General features: G+C 39.7%; 1 protein-coding gene across 21 annotated transcripts in view; it reads right to left on the bottom strand.

The window, feature by feature from the left end:
- Positions 1-26,832, bottom strand: part of TENM3 (teneurin transmembrane protein 3) — a 1,264,592-nt gene that overhangs the window by 135,889 nt on the left and 1,101,871 nt on the right. The gene's annotated exons all lie outside the window — the stretch shown is intronic.

Genomic DNA, 26,832 nt, shown 5'->3' on the forward strand with positions numbered 1-26,832 from the left:
TATTATTTAACATCTGGAAAGACCTCTAGAAACTGACTGTGACATGAGCTGGACCAAGGTACACAAAATGCACTTAAAAGGCATTGGAAACCTATACAACTCGCAAGCTAAGGACTAATGGAGTAAAAAATCAAACCAATAAAAGTGATTGTTAAGCCCATGAAGGCAGTGACTGCAATATATTTGAATGTAGCTCAGCGACTGCCACAATCAATCAGTCTGCCCGGCTTATCACTTCACCAAGTGCCAGAATGCATATACATGTATGTGGATAAAAACTACTGCTGGGAGGTAGAGAAGAACACATCACAAATAAATATTCTTCATTTGTGACTGAAAGTAGGATTACAAAAACACACTGCCCACCACATGAACTCTCTTTTAGTCAATACATTTCCACTAAATGTGCATTTCCACTAATACATGCCCTCTCTGCATACCATGGTCGTCCCCCCAAAAAAACACATGATGGCTGTAACCATCCAGTCAATTTTTCTGTTCAAGTAGTAAAAGGGTGAAATTTCTTACCACACGTAGCTGCTGTGGAGGATTTTAATAAGTGTAAGTACTTAGAAGTTCATCTGAGGAAAGTTTGTAGCACTTGGCACTTTTTAGTTTCGGGGGGAAAAGGCAAACAAAAGGTGGTATGATAGAAGTTTTCATAAAATTATGCATTGAGAAAGTGCATTTCATAAAATTATGCACTAAGTGGATAGAGAAAAGTTGTTCTCCCTCTCTCATTACATTAGAACTTGTGCACATTCAATGAAGCTGGATGTTGACAGATCCAGGACATATTAAAAAAAAAAAAGGACTTTCCCACACAACACATCGTTAAACTATGGATCTCACATCCATAGGAGGCAATGATAGCCACCAACTTGGGCGACTTTAAAAGAGGATTAGAAAAAATCATGGAGGATAAGGTTCAGTGGCTTCCAGCCATGATGGCTAGGCTTGGCCTGCACTGTTGGAGGCACCATGCTTCTGAATATCAGTTGCCAGAAACTGCAGGAGGAGAGTGTGCTCTTGTGCCCCAGTCCTGCTTCTGGGTTTCCCACAAAAATCTGGCCACATTGAGAACAGGATGTTAGATTAAATGGGCCATTGGCCTGTTCCAGCAGGCTCTTTTTATGTTCTAATGGTGGGGTTTAGTTTTTCTGGATTAAAAAAGACTGTGCAAATTATGATATTGAGAATGGGGTTAACCCATATATTTTCTTTCCTTTGATACACAGGTCTCCTTTTCTTCTTAGCTCTTCCGAACCTTTGCTGTGAGTCATGACATGCAGAACTAATCTCATAGCATGATGTTGCTTTAGATGCTCCAATCTGTATTCAAAGCAGACAATGCCCTGGTTTTTGTTAGCATAGTTTGTTTGAGCTGTAAAAATATCTATTGGAAGGGGCTTTCATAAAGCTGAAAAGTATGATGTCTGAGATCTGCCCTCCCCACAATAGTTAGAAGTGATATAATAAAGTTTTGAACAAATGATAATGGGACATTTGATGCTTGTCTTTATGAAAATTCTAAACTTACTGTGCAGTAATTAAGCTCAGCTAAAAGTTTTTAATGTAGAGCTATTAATCTGTAAATCTTGGTTTGTCATGGATTTTAACCCACTTCAGATTGGAGTACACTGGCATTATATGTGAATAATTTAAATGGTACCATCAATATGTACTGGTACAGGGATAGTGCTGGTGTAAGTGATTTTTGTGTCAACATAAAGGAATTGCTGATAAAGTTATGATTTTGCTTATGCACTTTTTTTTGTCCTCTATTTTCACAGCCGGCTGGGAGAGATGTATTTGCCTCCTTCTGCCCCAAGATATTACTTTTGGGCATTTTCTTGCAGCACAAGACAGCATTGCTACATTTTCTCAGTTACCCAAATTCCTAATGCAGCAGTGAGAAACAAGTCTTAGCAGGTGACTTTTTACTCTGGTACAACCATAAGAGAAGGTTGTTTTGAATGTGGATACCAACTTTGTGAAAAATAAGCAAGCACGTATACAAAGGAGGATAACAAAACCAGATGGCTGAAATCTGCTCAACAATGAAGCTTAGGCACACACCCAGAGCAAGCTGCTACAGGAGTGTTTCCATAGTAGCAAAACTGCAGGTACTACGTCTCACTTGGCAAAAACTGTAACAAGGTATTAACATGGAGTGCACAGGATGAAAAGAACATATATTTATCAATTATTCGCAGATCAATGGACAGTCAGAACTTTTCAAGCACTACAAAAATGCATGTAAGTAAAGCAATGAGACCCACAATGTGCAGGGAGAGGACAAACTTTTGTACTGGCTGTGACAAAAGGAAGGAAGAGTTTTTACTGGTTAGGAATTGTTTTCTCTTCTCCTGACTGTCATTCTGTGGGGGCTGCACATGTTCACTCTAAAATATTTTTCACTAGCTGGAAAAGAATAACGCAGCACATTACAGCATTTTCACATCCAGAAAGCAACAATGTGCAGAGTTGTCTAGCCATATATAGGGTGACTGACTCAGAGATCCTTTGGGCAGAGGTTACTGCTACTAGAAATAAGACCTTGAAACTTGCTTCAGCGGCTAGAATGACAGTTTCTGAAGAATGGACAGCACTTTATGAAGATCCCAAGAAGGAAAGTGGTGTGCCACCAGGGACACTGTAGTACTGCTCCTTGTAGTACTAGAAAGTGAGAGAGAGGAAGTGAGAGAAAGGCAGTGTGGATGAGTGGGATAAGATTGAGGAAATAGCTGTTGCCTGATGTTTCAGCGTGTTGGCCTTTTCTGAGGCCATCTTGGAGGAATGGCAGGAAATCCAGAACCATTGCTTTATGTACTGGGGAAGATCTAGCTGCACACTACTGCAAGAAAGTCTTCCGGGTGGCTTGGTATATTCTTAATCTGCGTGGACAGTGAGAGCATAAAATGGTGAATATTACTGTGCTGGAGAAACCCTGCTTTTTAAAAGATTTTTGTTCAAAGTCCATGGAGTTAAGATGTACCACTAAGGCTCCAGGTGAAGAACTGGTCCTTGTGTTAGGATGTCATGGCAGACTGGTAGATACTATGCTAGAAATGTCACTAAAGATAGAATTTTGGACACCCATGGTCTACAATGTGGTCAGAATGGGGTATAGTATAGAATGCAGTATAGACATTGGCGGGAAGGAGTAATGTTGGCTGGGTGACATGAGAGCATCTCATGCTTCTGCTTGGAGGGTCCCGGTATTGGCAGAAGTATCTGGGGAATTGGTGACTGCCTCAGCTGGTGAAGTGGTCAATCTCGCACAGTCCCAGTGTTGCTTTTAGCTGTTGGAATATTTGATCACGGAGGGTCCATTCGCCTGGATCCAACCTGGTCATCTTAGGCAATCTGCTTGGGTGCTGGGCTCCCCAGATGTGTGTTCTGATGTCAGACTGAGGAAGTGGAATTCCACCCACCACATGAGGTGGAACGTTTCAGCCTGAAGGACCCAGAATTTAGTCAGAAAAGCCAGATGCTGTGTGTAGCGCTGTTGAAGTATGGCTGAGATTCTCAATCTGTTTAGAAGGCCACTGGTAGCTCCATTACAAATATGCATAGTTTTAAAAAGAATTTAGCAGAAATCTCTGGCAGGACTGTCTTGAGCTGCTTATTTCCATATCCACAGGCTACACAGTAATTCTGAGGAACCTAGGATCTGCTGTGGTTCCTCAGTCAAGTAACTGCTTGCCATAGGAAGCCAATTGATTGCTCTACTTCATTTGTTTGGCTGTTGCTTGCCTGCTTTTCAGCTTGCCCTGCCGAGTCTTAAATCAGTGGTGCAGCTAGGGCTGGACCTCAGACCTAAAGTCCAGTGATGTCAATGAGGCTCTCACATAACCACAAAGAGAACAGCAGATGATGGGAGCAGCAGTACATAGGCTCTACATCAGCATCTGGTTTCACTGTAGCTGATGTTGGTTACTGCATTATCTTTTCTTCTTATTTAAAAAACTATTCTATAGCACGTATATGGTTATTATTCTTAATATATGTATTCATTTTTCCACTACCATATGGTGGCATACCCAAGTAAATACGTTTAACATCAGGTAGCAGAAGCAAACAAATGCTTGTAGTCATTATAGTTCTGTGACTTAATGACTTCAAAATATGAAACTGCACATGTGCAGAGTATATCTTTTTTTTTAAAAAAAGTATGGGTATAATGACAAAATTCAATTAAGAACTAATGTATAAAATAATCAAATCATGGCTGGCATGGAATAGTGTTGTGTTAGGGGGGTTATTGGTTTGCTTTTATTTTTATTAGGTATTTTGTGGTTTTTAATCTTGTATTTTTATGTTGTGACCTGCCCTGAGATCTACGGATGAATCTACTAAACAAACAAACAAACAAACAAACAAACAAACACAGACAGACAGACAGAATACATGGCTATCCAAAAGTGAGACATAACACTTGATTATCCCCCTTTTCCTCTTGCCACATGGACTGTCACCTTAGCATTTGGCCTTTTTTGTTTGCCACCAGAACTCTGAAATAGGCTGCTCTTTCTGCCACATATGCTGAGCCTATGAATGCATTGCTGCTGCAGCCTTATACTGGAAATACTTAGGGACAAAATAACTGACAAGAGCTAGTATTTGCTATACATTAGTGCATCCCTGTTAGTCCATAGCTTTAAAAAAAATGTAAATAAGGATGCCAATTGTGTTGGGCAGCAAAGGAAGAGGAAAGAGCACTATCAACAATCACACAATAAACTGAACAATTCCCCAGGGAATTTCTCTAATAATGCCACGAGAACATGCGGGAAGACGCACATTTCAGCAGATGGAAGCATCACCAAACACTAATGCAGAAGTGTCACTCATAGACATTGAACAATTCCTAAAATATTTATGAAATTTCGTACATAAACAAGAGAAAGTTTACTCTCAGTGGTGTGACTGAGTTTAGCGCTGAGTAGGATAGCCTACTAACTGTGGGGCCACATGACAAGATCATTAACTTCACTTGAAAAGAATTAATGAATTGGGTTGGGTGTGGGTTTTTTTTTTGTAATTTCAATCTCACAGAGATGGAGAGTTTGGTGTCCTGCTGATCAGAACCTGTGAGAAAGAAGTAGACACAGGGATGAAAGAAGGCCCATTAAAACAGTATTACAGTGGTACCTCGGGTTTCATACACTTCAGGTTACATACGCTTCAGGTTACAGACTCCGCTAACCCAGAAATATTACTTCAGGTTAAGAACTTTGCTTTAGGATGAGAACAGAAATCATGCTATGCCCGCGCAGCGGCAGCAGGAGGCCCCATTAGCTAAAGTGGTGCTTCAGGTTAAGAACAGTTTCAGGTTAAGTACAGACCTCCGGAACGAATTAAGTACTTAACCTGAGGTACCACTGTAATAGCTGTTGGACTGGGAAGGGAAAACCATATTGGGACAACATGAAAATAGTATCCCAAATATTATCTACTACATTTTATTTTTACAGTGACTTTTAAAACAACTTACAAATCATTTATGGAATCCTAACTCAAATTCAGTTATGCATTCTCCATAGGAGATACTTCTAATGGGAAATGTATGGGTTAGTAACCCAGAAAATATAAGGAAAGTCTGTGCCCACTCAAGGTGTATGAGATACCTTCATCCCTCCCCCACAACAGAGCTAGGCTTCACTTCATTTTAGATATCAGTCTACAATGACAGTGACAGTGTCACAATCTTTCCTTCTTCACACCCCAGAGTTGTAGCCAAGTCATGCTGATTCTCCTTTCAAACACCTAGCCCTTTCCCTCCATCCAGATTTTTTCAGCTCTTGCCTTCATTAGGGCAGCATTTTCTCAAGCCTGTCCTACCCTTTACTGCACCTTTGTCTTTTCACAACATCCCAGAATTCCACTGCAAAGATCATTTAACTATCTCACCACACAGATGTGACACCCTTCATTAAATCACTGAATTGGCTTCCCATACCCTTCTGCATCCAACAGAAAGTCATTGTCCTTGCAGTTAGAGCTCTCAATACCCTCAACCCTCTAGATCTTTCTGCCCTTGTAACCAGAAATATTTCTTGCCATTTTCATTCCTCTTGGTTCTACCACATTCCGTGTTCTCTACATGTGTTAGACATGTGCTAAAATTTCTCCTGTGGGAATAAAGGTGATCTGAAGTATTTAACCTTGGCTAGAATAATGTCCTAAATAAATCAAGTTTGCGCCATGAATGAATGAACAAATATATGTCAAAAACCCCAGGAATGTTTTTTGACACAGGGATGCTTCCAAAGACAAAAGGAAATATTGCTTGGTTTACTAAACAATACATTTAGCTACATTACAGTACCTTTAAATATTTTGTTGAAAACAAAGATAGGCAAATGAGACAAGGAAAGAGTAAATGAGAGCAAATAAGACTGGAAACTAAAGCTTCCAAAATTGCTCTGAAGATACTCAGTAGTCCTTTTGTTCGTTAATGACTTTAATTAAACTCTGTGAACATACAGGTGAATCCGACACTTTTTAGTGCGGAAACAAAGCAAGGCTGGTCACAGAAACAACTTCTTTACTCCACAACCCATCAGGTGTTTTCAGATATCAATTCTAGAAATGGGCATGCCTTTCAGTTTCACAAAAGATGTTCATTCCTTTGAATTAATGTGCCTTCTAGTTTAACAGCATGATGCATTCAGTAATTTCAAGTCAGACTAAACTTTAAAATGGCAAGGTAATTAAAACAAATTCCACCTTCCAGATTGAATCTATTTCAATTCAAGTAACTGAGCCCATTTTAAACAATGAAATGGCCATCACCTCACTATGCAATTGCAATGTCTATTATCTGGGGACTATGAAAGAAGATTAAAGTAGAGGTTTGCATCTTTACATACCATTTTAACTTACAAGAAGAGACAAAGGACAATAGGTAGAGAAATGTCTCCAAAATTGGTCTGAAGGAAGAACGTCTTACTAAATTATTTCCTTGGAAAGACCAAGAACATAAATAGCCAAAAACCCCTACTTAGGCTGCAATCCTTTACAGACTTTGGGGCTAATTTCTGTGTAGAAATGTTTATGACTGTATTATATATTTGAAATTCTTCAACTACGCAGAAGTTCTTGTTTCTTAAAGATAAAGAAAATATAGGGATGGAATATGTTTGCCCTTCATTATTTGCATTTCATTAGTCAAAATCAGGCTGGCTGCATGAGCTTCATACCAATCTTAAAATCCACCTATTGGAGAACCACCCTCAGGTGTTTCTCTTTCGTGCAGGTGAATTTTACCGTCAGTTTGAAGCTAAATATGAACACGTGTGGCCCAGCCATGCAATATTAAACTTTTCTTTTTACTGTGAAGCTTTAGTCCTAGGGCAGAGACTGCCAGAACAGATAAGAGATAGAGAGATCAGAGCTCATGACTCAACCCTGTTCATGCCTGCACTCTTTGATTTAGGAATCACACTGGATGAAACATGAACAAAAACCCAAAACGTGTGGCGTCTAGGATAACCCCCTCACTGTGTGCAACTGTTAAACAGTACAATATTGAAGGAAATAGTCTTCATTTATATTGTCATTAGAATTCACAGGCACTGATATCTAAATTCAGTCAATTAAACTGCGATAAAAAGTTTTACATATTTCATGAAAGGAAGATAAATGATCATATTAACTCTCCATGTCTCCATGAACTCAAGGACAAAATGAAATAATTTAGGATTTTAAAGAAATGTGTACTTATAATATCCACACATTTTACAATGGAGTTTACATTTGTTTCCTTACAAAAAATGTGAGGAGCCTTTAAAAGCCCACCATCATTTAACTGGTAAAATGAAGTTCATGATTTTATAGGACTGGCAGAAGAATCACGTACAGTTGCCCCTATAGAATCCTGTCAGATTGACAAAATAGCAATACCTATGAACACCAAGAAAGGCTACAAGACTTAAAAAGAAAATAGAAAAATAAGAAAATCAATTTAATCACACACTCTCACGTAATCTTATCACAACCTTATCACCGTCTTTCTCCCTTGTGTAATGGGCAAATTATCTCATAGTACATTAGAAGTAACAGCTCAAAGAAATGGTATGTTTTAATGGAAATTATAGGTTTAAGAAACTGGCTGCACTTTGGGGACTTATTTCAACTTTCTTATTTAATAAAACTTGCATTAAATGCTATGAAAATAGTAATAAAAACAAAAAGCACAGGTTAAACCCCATTTTCACTTGCAGCATTAAAAAAATGATATACCGTATTTTTCCCTCTATAACACGCAGATTTTTTCTCCTAAAAAGGAAGGGGAAATGTCTGTGCGTGTTATTGAGCGAATGTGTGGTCCCTGGAGCCAAATGGCGCGAGTGGAGGCAAAAAAAAATCAGGCAAAAATCAAATCATGCGTGTCGGAGAAGGGAAATCTGAAAAGAGGAAGCGGCTGCTTTCCTGCATTCTGCCTCAGGGTCTTACTGCCCACCCTCCTCTGTTTCCTTGCTGTGTTTGCTCAAACGGAACAAAGAGCAGGGAAAGCCCCTCCCCTCCAGGCAAGCAGAGGGGAAAGCAGAGTGTCGTCTCTGTGCTCCGGTGCTGCTGAAAACATGCAGGAGGGAGAGAGAGAGAGAGAGAGAGAGAGAGAGAGAGAGAGAGCTGGCTGGCTTGGGTGGGTAGGTGAGGGAAAACTTTTGCCTTCCTTTCCTCCCTCCCGTTATACCCCTCTCCTGCATTCTTAGCCAGCTGCTTCTCTGCACACCCCTCTCCTGCTCCTTGTCCCTTCTGTGTTTTTCCTTCCCTCCCCACTTAAAATGTGGTTAAAAAGCATGGATCCACATGGATCCTCAGGATCTTTGCATTGGGTCACCCCAAATTCACCATCAGATCACATAGCATGTCCATGGCTACAGCCTGCCCCCCCAAAATCACGCACCCACTGTTGCCTGGGGCTGCAATGGTGCAAAAACGTGGTTACAAAGCATGGATCCACAGGGATTCTCAGGATCTTTGCATTGGGTCACCCCAAATTCACCATCAGATCACATGTCTGTGGCCACAGCATGAAGCACAAAAATGATACATCCATTGTTTCATTCAGAATGTTTTTTCCCTTGTTTTCCTCCTCTAAAAACGATGTGCGTGTTATGGTCAGGTGCGTGTTACAGAGCGAAAAATACGGTACAGTAATTGTCACAGAATAAGTAAATAAGCCATTCTTAAGGAAATCAGCCCTGAGTGCTCACTGGAAGGACAGATTGTGAAGCTGAGGCTCCAATACTTTGGCCACCTCATGAGAAGAGAAGACTCCCTGGAAAAGACCCTGATGCTGGGAAAGATGGAGGGCACAAGGAGAAGGGGACGGCAGAGGATGAGATGGTTGGACAGTGTTCTCAAAGCTACCAACATGAGTTTGACCAAACTGCGGGAGGCAGTGGAAGACAGGAGTGCCTGGCGTGCTCTGGTCCATGGGGTCACGAAGAGTCGGACACGACTAAACAACAACAAGTAAATAAGTGGTGGAGGAGGAGAAATAGGAGAAAAGTAGTGATGCCATTCAGCAGGGGAGTGGGGAAGGATAAGGTTATTTCTAATGTTTTGGGAAGAGAACTGTTGAAGGTTATCCAACAGCTTAGAAGGGTGCAGATATGTGATCCTAGAACACTATGACTAGCTTGTTCTCTAAATACCTAGAGGGTTCAAATAGCAGGTACTACCTTTGGTAAAGAACTTCATCAAACTACATGTGATGTTAGGTGTGGGTAAGATAAAGACATGGCTGCAAAGGAACAATTGGGAGCCTTATTTGTTTTTGGCAATCACTGCTGGGATTGGCTGTACTATAGAGTTTCCATAGTTCAGCTGATCCCTGGCTGAAGAGGAGTTAGCCCTGCCCATTTGTCATAATGGGCCACTGGGATGGGGGAGTTCAGAATTTGTTCTGCTGGCTGAATCCTCTTGCCCATTTTTGGGGGGTATATGCTACATGCTAATTCCATTCATTGGAACATCTGCTATTTATTTATTTCATAAAACTTACATACTACTTGCTCGTTATTTTTTAAAAACCCTCAAAGTGTTTGGAAACAATATGATTATTGTAGCAGCTAGTAAAACATAGGCCTGGAAATAATTTGTAGTGGGGGAAAAAAGAAAATGCTAAATTAGAAAACCATGATCCATCTTTTAAAAAGGCACAAACAATGCTTTGTAGATTTTGTCTATCATGATATTAAAGCCTATATCAGCCTAGTGAATATCTTCATAAATATATTAAATAACCCACTCGGGCCACAATAGGTGCTTCCCCCAGGAGGTACTCAAGGGTACGCAGTACTGGCACATCTTAATTTTGGTTAAAAAGCATGGCACTTACTGTAAAAACTTCATGATGAGTACTGGCCCCTATTTTTTTAGGAAAAACCCACTGGCCACAGTTATCTACGCTAATTATTTGTGACCGAAAGAAAGAAAGAAAGAAAGAAAAGGTTATCTACTTGTATGTAAAAATTTCCTAGCTCCCTTCCTTGTGGCGATTCTTACTTACCATAAGCTATAGTGGGGCTGTTTATAACCTAGGTCTATGTCCAAGTAGTGAAGCTTCTGATGCTTCAGCAAGAGAGGCTAAGGGCAGTATCCAAAAGTGTAGTTCCATTAGCACAAGGACTTTTTGGTTTCGCAATGAAGCTTCTCCTTCTTCTCTTCTGTCATGCAGTTTTTCCCAACCCTATGAAGCAGATTTGCAGGAAAGCTTGTGCAATATGTGTAGAGAGTAGACTGAGGGGAAATTCTATTGCAGAAATGCAAACCCTTGTGCTAAAAGAATTACTTCATTGGATACTGCCCCATTTATTTATTTTAAATACTTTAATGCCAACCTTAAGCAAAACGTCTAGGAAAGCTAAAACTAAAAAAGGTAGCAGATAAAAGTAGCCCACAAAATTCAGCGGAACACATAAAATCAGTCTGCAGGCATCTTTTGACAGCAGAGTTAGCACCAGACAAGCCTCCTTGGGAAGGGCAATCCACAGATGGAGCATCACAACCAAGAAGGCCCTTTCTCCAGTCACCACCCATCTAACTTCAGGTGGCAGGGGAACACAGAGAGGCCCCTCCAGGTATGACAGAAGGGTTAATGGAAGCTCACGTGGAAGCTCACCCTTCATTGTGAACCCAGCTTACAATTATAACAAAGTCTAGGTTCATTTTCTAATAGGCTCACAAACATTCAGCTCTCCCAGTTCACTGACCTAGGTATGAAGACGGTATATTGGAATGCATCCCAGTGACACTGGACATGCCTGAAGAAGCTCAAGAGTGCCCAGAATTTGCACTAGCCGGCCTGCACTTTTCACAATAATAAGGAAGAACAACACAGAGGGTTGGTAGAGAGCTTCTCTAGATGTGCCAATATTTTGAGCTTCTGCAGAGACTTCCGGAGAAAAAAACCGAGTTTTCTCAAGAGTAGTCTTAGAACAAAGTTAACTATGGTGTGAGGTAGAGCTATAGTGCCTATCGGTTCATAAAAGACTTGCCGTTTTGAAGAAGATTATTTCAGTTCATGGGAGCTATGTTTTCAGCCAGTCTAGGCAAGTCACGTGATTCCTAACTGCCAGGCACTAAGCTGAGCTGTCTCACAAATAGCTTATGAAAAAGCTGTTATTGAATTCAACTCAACTCATCTCAGTGCACTAGTCTCAAGGCATAAGAATCTAATAAGAGACCTGCTGGACCAAAGGCCCACCTAGTCCAGCATTCTGTTATCACAGTGGCCAACCAGATGCCTATGGGAAACCCACAAGCAGTATACACATTATTTGTGATTCCCAGGAGCTGATGTTAAGACGCATACTGTCTCCAGCACTAGAGTAGCCATGGAGATAGCCTTATCATCTATGAATTGGTCTAACCCCCTTTAAAAGCCTCAAAGTATGCTACTATCACTACATCTTATGGGACTGAATTCCATAGGTTAACGATGCATTGTGTGTAAAAGTATAACTTCATTGGATGACCTAGGTTATATAGGATGATTCTAGGGAACTGCAGCCTGTAATGGAGCTAAAACTCACCCTCTCTATATATGTATATATATTTACATACATGTTTCATTTCTTTTACAGGGAGAAACTAATATCAATAAAGTGAAAACATGATATGCCTATTTCAATTATGAAAAAAGATGCAATAGGTATTTGTTATGCAGGTCTTTGTCAGGAAGTGGTATGGGCTGGAAATTTGGATTTCTACCAATTAAACAGCTGTCCTAAGGCAGGCACATTTTGAGAAAATCACCTTTTACTGACAAGTTTGTATTCCATTGAGAGTTTTAACAAATGCAATTGAGGGAGAAATGCAAAAGACATAATGAAGGGGGGGCAATAAGAAAAGAAAAATAATAAAAGAGAGTTTTTAAAAAGTCTACAAAATGTTTTTAGGAAATGATGAAATATAAATTAAGAAAAATAGGTTGCAATGGGGAGCAAGAGAAGAGAGGGGAAAGACAAGATATGGCATTTCTTTTGGGAAACTCACTATTTGTAGTATACAAGTGATATATATGTGTATGGTGTGAAGTGAAGTCACTGGCGAGAGCTGGTCCTCTTACAGTGATATCCTATACATATTTACTCAGAAGTAAGTTCCACTATGCTCAATGGGACTCCCAGGTAAGCACAGCACAGCACAGCAATGCTAATAACTTAATCACCCCTCTTAGGCAGAATGTATACCTTGCTACCTGTGTCCATTATCATTACTTACTTATTCAAACCTTTATTAGGCATTATATAAATAAAACGATAAAAGAGAAAGAAACATATAAAAGCCTTGAGATATAAACAGAAAGGCAGCAGTTGGCTACATACATATATATATATATACATATAAAATCAGTGGTTTTCCTTGTTAACCTGCTCCTTGGAGGACTGCTACCAAAAACTCGGCTACCCCCGCCGTTACCCTTTGGTCAACGTCGGATAGGCAGAATCCCACACATTCACCTTGTTGGGGCTCCAGACCACCCAGAAGAGGGGACAGCACGCGTTGACGGAGCGTACTGTACAATGGGCACTGAAAGAGAATGTGCTCTACCGTGTCCGGGACATTCATAGAACATCTGCAGAATCTCTTATTTCTAGGGATGTTTTGATATCTTCCCCTGACAAATGCTGAGGGAAAAACATTCAAACGGGCCAGCATAAAAGCCCTACGTTGGGCTGGAATTATTAATTTGGTGACGTAATTGGCTCTGCTATCTAAGATATTTAAATCATAGAATTTAAATCATAGAATCATTATCATTAAGAAACGGAACAACAAGCTACAGTGAAAGAATCCCAGCGATGCCTGTGGCTGAGCTGGAACTGGGACCAACTGGGGTTTCTGGAGGGGAGACCTGAATTTTGGCAGTACAGAGAAGACAATCAGGTATAGGTCAGCACCAGGGAGAACTATCTACCAAGCACTTCTGCTGTGCAGCCTCCATTTTGACGAGCTTATATTTCACTCTGTACTAGTCCTGCTGAAATGAGCGCAAGTTGCAGGGCAGTAACATTTATGTGGTGCTGTTTATATGAAAGCAACGGTTTTTCATTTGTAGTCTTGTAATTTATCTGGATTCCCATAATAAGCTGCATATAGAATACTGCACTTATCATAGGGGCTGGTAATTGCCAGTTGACCAGCTTCATTCACACACATGCTCAGCTGCCAATTTCCCTCCCCTCTCTGCTTGGGAAAGTGGAAGACAGGAGCACACAAATAAGAGGAAGAACCTTTTCACTGGAGCACTCCATCTCTATTCATGCTTGTAAGAAGCTGTGGTCTCTGTCGCCTTTAATTCCAGTCTTCCCAGAAAGCAAAGCTAGGCAGAAAGAGACTGATGTGTGAGAATAAAGGAAGGAATTCTCTCACTGGCTTGTTCCCAGACTCAATGAATATACCTTCCCTGATCACATTTTCTTAGCAGGAGGGAAAGTAGCCAGACTGAACTGTGCCAGGGAATGGAGGGTGTGAAGGAAATGCACATGTTTGTGCTACATGAGAATTATGGTATTCCGAGTTTGGATCAATCTAACTAGCTAGCTATATACAGCCCCCAGAGTATTGGCACATTCTTTTCACAACAAGATATGTGGCTCTAACAAAGACATGACTTTGAAGAAGAAGGGCTATGCAGGTAAAGGAATACTCAATTGTCAGTGGCTCCCATTAAGTTCTGTGGAGCAACCCAAATAAGTTGCTCTCTGGAAAGCAGCTGGAAGGATGCAAAACCTGATCCTCACCATAAACGTCATGGCAACCGCTATCAGTTTCTCCAAGTGCATCCCTTTGCTTTTTCTAAATAAGATGAAAAGGCATTCTTTGAAACTGTTGTTTTCTTCTGATCTGAGTCTCAAGGGCAGATAATAGCCTTTTTACCCCTAAGCAGTATTAAGTACCAGCCTATTACAGTTACTCTTTTCCCAGGAAAAGAACAGAGGGTGAGGGATGGGGACTGATGGAAGAACTATGTATTAATATCTATACTCCTTTCATCTGGTGTCCCTACCTATGAATAATTAATTGACCTGCTATCCCATGAGGATCCTTCGCACCATCTTGCCTCGTATCCGTCTTTGAATTGTCCCATACCCCATAGGATGTAGAATCATTTTCCCGAAGCTATATGCTGTTGCCAGAAGAGGAGGCTGAACACCAACTCTAAGCCCAGCAAAGCTCACTTAAGAGCAGTTGGGGCAGGTTCTGGTTATGTCGCAGGCTTGAATGGCTGACTCTGGAGTCCTAGCTCCAACCTCCAGCTCTTCATTTCATCTATTTTCATCAATCTGCATAACATGTGAATGTCTACATTTATCTCAAGGGATAAGAACTCTCTTGAACTTGATGTTGTTTCCTGCTTCTTTGTGTACTTTCTAAGTATCATGTGGGCTCAGTTCAAGCATGATCGGACTAAGCAAAATGGAGAATACTTCCTTATTCAAAGGTTGATGAGCCAGCACAATGCGAGTCAGACAATAGCAGTCTGGTTCCCATGCTGCAGCAATAATACTGGCTACAAGTAATTGTCGCTTATCAACAGAATGTCACATAAATGTAAGACACAGATACAAATTTTAATGACACAGTCAATAACCATTTTGCATGGGGGTTCCGTTCTGGCCCCCGCATGCATTGGCCGAGCACATACAAGCACACTCCATCCCTGTTCCTTCCTTTTAGTGATGTTAGATCACTTCTGAGTTCGGCACTATATGTGCATGGTAGCGTGTCTTTCAGATGCGCATTAATCGGTCATTGCCTGTACAGTCGTACCTTGGAAGTTGAACAGAATCCATTCTGGAAGTCCATTTGACTTCCAAAACATTCAGAAACCAAAACACTGCTTCTGATTGGCTGCAGGAAGCTCCTGCAGCCAACTGGAAGCTGTGGAAGCCCCGTCGGACGTTCGGCTTCCAAAAATAGTTCGCAAACTGGAACAGTCACTTCTGGGTTTGCGGCGTTTGGGAGCCAAAACGTTCGAGAACTAAGCTGTTTGAAAACCAAGGTACGACTGTACTGTTAAAATTAACTCTTCACAATATAGAAGGCACAGCGGGTTAGAATAGAGAAGAACAAACTTTAATGGTTAAAACTAATTACATATTACTAATGTCCATTGAAGAAGACTTGAAACTAGTAACTGTAAGATGCATTGTTTTGTGAATTATCTAAGGAGAATAGCCACAATCTAAAACATCACTAATAAGACTCCTACAAAACCGTAGTCATGAAGAGAAAGTCTCTTCAGTATAGCAGTGCAGCAAAGAGATTTCAAAGCTAATATAATTTTTTGCATTTCTATCCTGCCCCATTTCATAGGATCAGTGTAGGTCATAACCTCATTCTAATATTACTGAAATGCATCCTGAGGTAATATTTCATTTTAAGGAATTAAAAATGTAAGATTCTTGAATTTTACTTTTTGGCTACATACGGTAATTATAAACCTCTGAGAGGCCATAGCTAAGCCAGCGGCAAAATAATTTTTGTTTTTTTGATTGAGACAGCATTTCTCAAAGGACTACAAATGATTTACAACAGAACAGTCCCACGGAGAACATTTTTACTCCAGTACATATAGTTTAGGGATTGCAGCTAACACTATAGTCTTGGAGCATTCTATATTTATCAACCAGAATTTTCTACTCAAAGGATACATAGCAGCTTTAAGAAACACCTTTTGGATTTGTCGTTTTTATCACCTCCATCTAGAGTGCCTGCTGACAGATCAGCAGCATGTCAGAAATGGGCGAAGAACATGAAGACATGAAGTGTAAATTTCATGAAGTCTGTTGCTCCTACTATGCCATATATTTTTGGCCAGTAAGACAATATAAGTACTTGGTTTCAACACCCCATGTTGTGCATCTCATCTCAGTAGCAATTACAGCAAGAGTCCAGCTGTAAAAACCTGATGGAGATGCTGTGCAGATTCAAAGAATCAAAAGCACAATTCATTAGAAGTGCTTCACTTGGTTTCTGAAGCATTTTCGCTACAGGCACACACTGGCAGAGGGGTTCAAGGTCATTCTTATTCTTGCCTTTTTCCTACTCAGCAGAGGGCAAGCTACTGGAAAGCAACGCAGAAATGGAAGATTACTACAGATACAACATACAATTGTTCATGAAAGAGTGTGGGGGTGGGATGGAAAAAGCACAACACAAAAGAAAGAAAAAAAGACACCCTGAGCTCATTTTTGAATTAAGCACTCTCTATTACAAAATAAAAATCGGCTATTTTAATATCATTTATAGCAAACCATACTGACAGCTATCTGAAGCAACTAAAATATTCATAAAAACACTGCAGTCACATTTTTTGTTCAATAATAACCAAATTATGCTACTTAATATTGGGACATCATAACAATAACCCTTGATAACACAAAAATAAAACGTGTTGACTGCACTCTTTAAAGGATTCAAGAAGCACATGCACAAAATGGTTTTTCACTGTTTCACTATAGGACTGCAGTCTGTGCCAATGTAACAAGGCTGCTGTTAACAATTAGCAGTATTCTAGACATTTTAATCATGGCAAAGCTGATTATTCTTGGTAAGCCTTATTCTCTTTTTTTTCTTCATGCAATCAAAAGCTCCAATTAGGTTTTTCACACCAAGTTTTCTTCCCTTAAAATATTGCCCTGCCCTTCAGTATGTGGGTTATGACTTGAATTTAGCTGGATTTCACTACCACAACAACTTTGCCTTTTAGGGGGAGAGGGAAAGGAGAATAAGAAAGAGGGGGCCTAAAACAATATATTAAAGATAAAAATAATATCTCATATATCATTTTTATTACGTATTTTTGAGTTTTTAACATGCATTTTTATGTTGTGAATAATCCTGAGATCTACAAATAAACAGCAGTATACAAATGGAGAAAAAGTATGTTAAGCCTGGATAAGAAAAACCTGATATGTGATATGATAGACATCTTCAAATATCTGAAGGGCTGTCACATGGAAGATAGAAAAAGCTAGTTTTCTGCTGTTCCAGAGGGTAGGACCCAACCCAATGAATTCAAATTACAAGTAAGGATATTCTGATTAAACATTAGTAAGAGTTTTCTTACTGCAAGAGCTGTTCGGTGGAATGGACTACTTCAGAGGGTGGTGTACTCTCTTTCATTGGAAATTTCTAAATAGAGGTTGAATGGCCATTTGTTGGGGATTCTTTAGCTGTGACTAGATGACCCTTGGGGTTCCTTCCAACTCTACAATTTTATGATTCTATGATTCCGTTGTAAGACTGGCTAAAATTTGTGGTTTTATATGGTGAACAAAATAGAGGACATACAAAAAAAGATTAATTTTCAACTATTACACAAAACTTTATATATATGTATGTAAATAATGACATGGTTCAAAAGTCTCTTGTGATATATGCTATTTGGAACTCTTACTAACTTCTCATCTTCAAGTCAGAATATCTTAAGACTTCAAGGACAATCACCAGGGTGCAAGCTTGGAGAGTGTGCGTGGAGGTCCTGGGCTGCCCAGACGACAAGACCCCCCCTTGGTCTCACTGATGTAGTTCAAAGGAAAGGAAAGCAACACATTCAGCACCAACCTGGCTACAGGAGGTGCCAGAAGTAGGCATACAAGATGCCATCAAACCATCTTTGGGACTCTACTCCGTATTTGTGTAGGATTTGCTCCTTAGCCTTTTGTACTCAATAAGGCAGTCGGTATGGATTTTTCCTCAGGTTTACTCCTGAAAACTTTCTCATGAATCAGTATAGCTGAAAGGGGGTGGAGGTTTAGGATCAGAGTATTCCTTCTCCTAGATGGGCTACCTTCCCAGATTGATGAGCCCCATCTGCCCCTCAGTTCCCTCTATAGCACATGCAGTGTCTGCCTTCTTGACCATTAGACTTGCTATTGGTTTATCCGCTCAATCAGCCAGAATCTGTCTTTGCATGCAGGAGACAGACAAATCCCTCACTCACGAGGGTTTGAGACACATCAGGTAACCTCACCTGTTTTAGCCAACCAGTCAAAGCAATTACCTGGCGTGTGGCCACTGCTGACAGCTTCTAGGAGATACAGATGAGAGTGGAGACCAATGGTGGATGAACTACCCAGATGGAGCATGGTGTGACCCCCACCAATGATATTTCCCCTCCCCTAACCCCCCATACACCATTGGCCCCTTAAGGCCAATATCTTCATAATTTATAAACATATTTTTTAAAGCATATGTAACTACACTCCAAATGCAATTACCTAAATTTGTATCCTCTGTGCGTGCATTTAATTTTCATGAAATTGTATTATTATTATTTTATTTATTTTAATATGCTTTTGATTAAATAAATAAAAAGAAATGTTTGTTTTAAAAAACCCAAAATGCCTCTTTGTATATGCCACCAGAGGCTTAAAACTTTCATATCAAATTCAGGTTATGGTGGTATGCACTCATCCTAGCAGTACTCCTGTAAAGGTTAGAGATGGTTAAGGGTGACAGGCAGGATTCCTGATTTGAGAGGTGAGGGCTTGGGGTAAAGAATGGGGGTAGAGAATGCACGATAGAGGAAGGATTAATTAACATATATACCAGTTCTAACAAAATAATACCCACCTGCTGGTAAATTTTGCAAAAGTTGGGAATGCTCCAGCCATCATTAAGCATTTAGTCCTCCTGATTTCAGTAGGAGAAATAGGCAAGTTCACTAACTGTTTGAAATCAGTGAGCCTTAAGAGTGCTTAAGCTGGATTGTCCCATTTGTTTCTAACCGCTAATATTCTTTATTACGGTATTGCAAAACTGGAGAATCAATTTATGTCAAAATCAAAATGGCTTAAGTGTTCTCGCAAGCAGGCTACCACTCAATTCTCTATAATAAATTATCACATTTTCCTTTTCTTTTGGCTTAGAAAAGCTATTTCATACTTATGAATTCCAGTGATCAAAATAATTCTGCCAATTACGGTGTTCCATTCTGCTATGCATAGTCAACTATGTAATGCAATAAACTATGCCTGAATGGTCTGTTTACCCCACAGCAAGTTACAAGGAAAACTCTTTCCCCTTAAAGGACTTGTCTCTTTGAAATGCACAAACTGGCAAGAAGCCAAGGGAAGCTGGTGCTTAAGAAACCAAGACTGAGCAGTGCCTGTGTGCATTTCAATCTCAGCCAACCGCAGTAAATGTTATTGGAGTTTTTGTGCTGTAAAATTGCTGCTTTCATGCCCATTGCATCTGACAATAGGAATCCTTGATCTAGCATGAGGGAAGGAGGTTGATGTGCCTTCTAGTCAAAATTCTGCATTCCTTAAAAACCAGGGATACTACTTCAGTGTGCTCTTAATGGGTTAGTGACAGCAAGATTCATGTCAATGGTGCATCCGGACAGAGAAAGATACTAAATGGAGAAGTCTTTTGTAAGAGATGGGCAAGAGCAGAAAATTTATTCTTTTAAAGTTACCCTGAAGCTTTAATGGGAGAAGGGAATACATACAAAAGCAAAGGTTGCTGAATGCATAGCTGAAATCTTTTGCAGCATCTTGAAAACTTCTATTTCAATTTGCAAAGATTCTTGCTAGAATTTGGGTTCAGATTTAAAATAACTTCTAATGATGCAGGGGCAGATCTACTACAAAAGCAATGAAGCTCAAGCATCAGGGGCCCCAATATTGGAAGGGCCCCAAAAGCGACACTGGTCCATCTTGATTAAAATAAACGGGTCCAGTAGATTCAATTTGAGTCACTCAACTCAAATAGATTAATTTTGGAGGAATATATTTCCACAATATCAAAGTTTGAGAGTCAGTAGTGCAGATGTTGCAAAGGCGGAGCGTTGTGGCAAGTTGGCACTTAAATTCTTTCTATACATTGTCTCCGGAAAATGACATTGCAAAGTTCTCCAATTATGAAACTGGATGTGAATATGTGGCTAGAAAAACCAGAAAAAGAATAATAGAATCATAGAACTGTAGAGTTGGAAGGGACTACAAGGGTCATCTAGTCCAACCCCAGTGACTTTGACAGGCAAGATAATTCAGGACAGCAATTTTAATCAAAATCTGAGATGTAGTAGGGTTGTTGTTTTTAATGTGGTGATCTAACATGGAACAACCTCACTGAAGAAGATAACAGGGGTTACCCAGACCTTATTGCTGGTTGAGAATGGTCCCCCATAACAGTTCAAGCTTCAGGGCTCCAAAAGCATAGGTCCGCCACTGATGATATGCAGCAGGGATTTGAAAGCTGTGACCCTCCAGATGTTGCTGGACTCCCAACTCCCATCAGCTCCAGCCAGCTTGGCCAGTGGTCAGGCATGATGGGAGTTGTAGTGCAGCAATATATGGAGGCCCACAGGTTCTTCATCCCTCATATGCAACTATTTTAAAAATCATAGTAAAAATGTAAGATTTAAAAACTAGTTTCATTTTCATTTTGGTGACCCTAACCAAATTTCACCACTGTCAACACATTCAGCAGGATTTTAATATTATATTAATCTGGGAGAGGTATGACCTTAAACTAAGCAATCTTATTAATAATGCACAGTAAGCTGAAATGTTGCATGCCTGCTGAAGTGGTTTGCTGTACATGTATTCTCAATTCTATTTAGTCCACTTTTCAATAAATACAGTCACAGACAGAAATATATACAACAATGAATGGACAGAATTTAAGTACAGGTAGGACTTGAAGTAGAATGTTTAGGAGCTCCACAGAACTTATCCAGTGGAAAAAAGAAGTCAGCAAAGGCTGATAAAATTGCACATTCTTCCAACAGGATTTCATCCAAAGACACATTTATATTCACTTTGCCCACACCATGCATTATTTTATAAAACTCTCATTGCCCCCCACCCCTTTTCTAAACTTAAAAAATCCTAACTGGCATAGTAGTCTTTCCTTGCAGGAACCAGATTTGACAACAGATCCATATTTTTATACAGGAAGCTGCTATGGTCATATAGAGAGCAGAAGGTAAAGAATCCTATTTATGAAACAAAGTGAACACCCCTTCATATACCCCTATCATATCCCTCTTATTCTCCTTTAACTTAAAAAACCCTCTCCCTAAACTAACAACAACAATAACAACAACTGCCGCAAGCGTTCCTCATAGGGAAACTGCTCCTTTCCCATGAAGGATGGACAAAATGAATCACACATTTGCAAAGCAGAAAATGTATGGAATCCACTGTACAGGATGTGGTGATGAGTACTAGCTTAAATGTTGGCTGGCAGCACCAGGCAGCATGGCTGGGCAGCTGCTCCTGGCCTTCCTCCTCTTTCACCCACAATGCTACTTCTGGTTCCTCTGTTAGTGTCACCACATCCACTTCATGTTCATGTTGTGTGTGGAAAGGTCCCACCCACTAGCCTCTATACCAGTAGTGGACTTTTACTGACCAGGAGGATTAGAGATAGGAGCTGACGGGGCACCCATTGTCACCCATTGCAATGGGGATGGGTCTTATGGGCATGGTGCTGATGGAGAAATGAAGGCTGAAGCTTGTCATGCTTAATGGCTTTCAAAGGGGATAAACCAAATATATGCAGCCTCCAGGTTTCAGTACCATTTGGGGCCAAAAGGGGGTATAAAATGTTTATAAAAAGAAATGAACAGGCATACTTATTTTTAATGCGTTGTTGACCAGAGTTAAACAAACATTAATCCGGGCTTCCCCAGTTCCGATATAACAGGAGTGCTTGTATTAATCTAAACTGGGACCTTTGTGCCAAAGCTTAAGAATGGCGGAAGCCTGGTCTCATTAACAGGCTTATGAAGCCTACAATGATTGTCCAAACCAGGCCAATGTGGGTGTGAGTGTTCTCTTAAAGCTGTGAAAGCCATAATCAGTAAAGGAGTAATTGGTCTTGGCTTCTCTCTCAGGTAACATATATTTTTATTTTTATTTTTTAAATGAAAAGCAAATATAACCTACAGCTGTTTGTTATAACCAATTGCCCACCACTTTGTATAATTTGATTTTGGTAGGGATAGGTTGAGATGATGGGGAACTTTAATTTGCTCTTGGCAGAAGAACTGAATGCTTAATTAAACCGAACAACTGTACATTTTACTTCACATTAGAGGAGCAATGCTGACAGGTTTTTGGCAGGATGATTAAAAGAAATATATATATATGTATGCTAGATTCATCAAATCAAAGATCAGAATGAGATCAAAAATAATTTGGCTGGTACTCAGGAACATTTGTTGACTTTTAAAAGCCACTCCATTTTCCTCAAGCATGTTGAACAGAGAAATTAGTTGAACTGTACATAAAGGATATTGACCTCCTTCTTTATTGTCTGGTTTTGTATGAGGGGAGATTAAATGCCTTTATGGCTAGCTACTGAGAAATGCTTCAAGCATTCCTGTGCTAGTGCTGTGTATAAATCATAACAAATCAGTGGGCTTAGATGAATACAACATGCATTTTTGCAAAATGTACATGAACAAGCTTGCTTCATATTTACTGAGGGGGTTTTCCCCTTCAAATTGTTGTGTTTGAATAAACATCTTTGTAGTGTATAAACAGTTTTACCAAGATGCCGGTTATTCCCATTCTAAATGTATTTACTTGAAAGTAAGTGCCATTATTCACAACTGAACTGTCATTAAAACTGTGCTTAGGACTACAGTCTAAATGTTATTTTGTCTACACTAAGGGATACAAGGTGGGGGGAGAGAAAAAGACGGATGGAAAATAATGTAACAACATGAATAGGTTTGCACAGAATGCCAGGGTTATGGGATAAATGTTAAACCTCAGTAATTTTAATCCACGAAGCAGATAACCTTTGAATCTTCAAGTTCAGTTTCTGTTAGACTGAGTCTACATGTGTTTGTTTGCTGATGATCTAACCAATTCATCAAAGAAAAAAAGCAAAATATGTACTCTTGTTTAAGCAGACAAGAAACTAACAGTGAAAACATGTACACCTCTACTCAGAAGAAAGCCCCAATGAATTAAATGAGACATTTCCAGGTAAGTGTGTACAGGATTGCAACCTAAAAGAACAAGTCTCTTCTTTCTGTGAATTTATATAACCTTTACACCAGAGCTTCTATGACAACCATCTCTTTGTAGTTGGTGTTTGATAAGCTTTACTCCGTAAGCTATAGAACTAGTCAACCGCCTCCATTGCATAGGAGATGCTTGAGACCTAAGTATTGCCTCTTCCTATGCAAGCTTGCTTGTTCTTCTTCTTGCCTTGCCTAGCACAGCAGTTTGTCTTATGAGGCACCTGGATTACTCAACTCTGCTGGTACGCTCCAAGTTCTTGTTCTTCTTCTGAGTCTCTGCAGACATCAGAAAGGTGACCCTGGTAAGAAACCTGCCAACATGCAGACAATTCAGTCCAAAGGCTTTGGTGCTAGACATTTGTTTAAATTGTTTTTGCATTGGGGAGAAGTAAAAGACATTCATTGAAATGTGAAAACACTTCCTCTGTGTACAAGCCTGATGAGCCAATCACAATGGAGCTCTCCTTCAGCTCTTCTCTGTCACCACCTACCGCAACAAGCTTGCAGACATTACTCCTGCTTTCAGCAGTTAAAAAACAAAAGAAAAGTCTGGATTGCTGAGGTGTCACAATGTGCTTCAAGAGCCCCCACTTTGATTCGCACCACCTTGTACAGATCCCACTTCAACTCTGACAAATAAACTGTGCTTCACCTTGGGATTCAGGCTTGATCCGAATGCAATGAACATCCCTAGTATACGGTATATTTTATATGCTTTATATATAATAAATGAAGAGAGTACATACTGCTGTATAAAATGATTTTATAAACCCGCCCAGATTGTCCAGTTCGCCACTATTACTGCTGGTTGCAGATGCATGCTAAATTTGTATTTATTATTGTTGTTTGATAGGTAAACATATATTTGCCTTGCCTAGCACAGCAGTTTGTCTTATGAGGCACCTGGATTACTCAACTCTGCTGGTACGCTCCAAGTTCAAAACATGCTAATGTTATTGGAGTCAAATATTGTGTGATAACAAAAAAAATGTACGTAAATGTCATTTCAGGGGTGGTAAGAAAAATACAAATTTAAACAACAATTAGAGCACTGACAGAACACCACACATAAATGGCTCACTATCATATTATGAGCCGATTGTTCGCTAAAATTATATATACCTATTTACACATCTGTCAACTAATGTCGCAGTAATAAAATATAGGTGCCCTTATACTAGAGAAACCAGGCCACCTTTTGCAACGATCCACTGATCAGAAATTTTTTCTTCTTGTTTTAAAAACTTAGGAAGTGGTAGTACTTTTTTCATTTCCGTCAGGAGACACACTTGCACTGTAATATAATCCACTGGCAGAAAAGTGTTCTTACTATCCAGCCTACATTTTCTCTTCCTAAATTTTATTGCTCACAAATAAATTATATGCAACGCACAGGGATATATCTTCCACTCTTGATGTTCTGTTTCTTCCCTGTCCATTTTAAGCCAGTATGTGCAATATATATCCAGCCTTTCAAAGATTTCCATGTGTATCAACCCCTTCATCTTCATGGTTAGTTTTTTTATACTTTATTGAATACTTTTTAATTGATTTTATATATATATATATATATCCCCTCTTCCTCTTAAAGGAACCTGGGGCAGCAAAAGTATCTAATAAAAATGCAATTAAAGATAAAATGAAAACATATTTTAAACATTTAAAAACTGTTAAAAACACTTAGAAATTGCTTTGTGGCTATATTATATTTTGAATTACAAATCATTTCATTTGTATACTTTGAAATTTTTCTTTCTGTTTACTATTCTTACTCATTAAAACAATAAAAAAAATCAAAAGCATAGAAATGATGAAGTGCAATAAAATATGCAACCATTTAAGGAAAAATGGCTGCTTTTTATACCATGATTCCCATTTTTACATACCATTGTAAGAGTCTGCTTGACAGCCACATGACATGGAAACCTTAGCCCTGTTGAGACATTCAGCCTTATCAGCCTTAAGGCTGAATACAGAGCCAAGACTGTACATGCCAGTCCAACGCTTCCTGCAAGTTAGGTGCACCCACTGCACCATCCAAATTTCACATGCCTCTCACTAGTATCTGAAGGGGACACCTAAGTATATTCATCCTAACATGCTTAGAAGTTGCCTCATGATCAGGAACCTTGATAACACAATGAACTTGGGGACAGGAGGGGCACCTTCATCATTTCCCCAAAAAGGTTCTCCTTTTTTGTATGTTGGGAACATTTTCTCATAACACAGTATAATAGGATACCTAGGGCCTACTTCAAATTAGCTGCTTAAAAACTTACACCCATAATAAATATGGAAATGTGGGTGCTTAAACTCACTATTACCACACCTCTATTTGAAACCCTAGTGTGGAGTCACTAGTGTGGAGTACAGCATGCCAGAACATACACTGCTGTCCCACAAAAATATCATATCCTACCTGAATCAACTATTAGCCCTGCCAATGGCAGCAGGGAGGAGATGATTGTTGCTGTCATTAGAGATGAAAAGATATATAAAATATTTCTTTAAAGTTAATTTCCTATCTGAATATTAACTGATTTTTAGTTGGGTAGTTATGTAAATTTCAAGATATCAAAAAGGATGTGATTCTGTCGCTAATATTGCACACACACAGTTTTCACACTCGAAAAATGCTCAAACTCACACTCTGCAAAGGTCAACTTGTACAATGTGCTCCTTAGCAAAAATAGGACCTGGGAATTATCAGCTGCCTACCAATCATGAGCCCTGTTTGTCCTTCTCTGTGCTTTACTTTTCCTGAAATGCCCCTAAACATATCAATGAGGCCTATCTCACTACCGGGCAATAATTATATTATTCTTATTCTTATTAAAAACACAAACCCTCATAATTGCCAAGCAAGCATTTAACTGCTGCCAAGCAAATAAATTCATAATGCAATGGCAAAAAAATGTGTGAAATATTTGGTCTTAGAAGGTTGGCTACATAAATAATTTATATATTTGCACAGTGAAGCAGCTGTGTCAGGAGGCAGCTACTGGGCTAGGAAGCAATGGCAAGGTATTGGAGGTCAGCAGTGTATGCCAGGCAGCTTACCCTGCCACTCTGCGCTAACCCTGTTGCCTTCATGTGTTCATGGAGGATAGATACATGGGTGGCGCTGTGGTCTAAACCACTAAGCCTCTTGGGCTTGTTGATCAGAAGATCAGCAGTTTGAATCCACTCAACAGGGTGAGCTCCCGCTGCTCTGTTCCAGCTCCTGCCAACCTAGCAGTTCAGAAGCATACCAGTCAGGGCAAGTAGATAAATAGGTACCACTATGGCAGAAAGGTAAACAGCGTTTCCAT

Source organism: Podarcis raffonei, chromosome 9 (assembly GCF_027172205.1).
Source record: "Podarcis raffonei isolate rPodRaf1 chromosome 9, rPodRaf1.pri, whole genome shotgun sequence".
Classification (NCBI taxonomy): domain Eukaryota; kingdom Metazoa; phylum Chordata; class Lepidosauria; order Squamata; family Lacertidae; genus Podarcis; species Podarcis raffonei.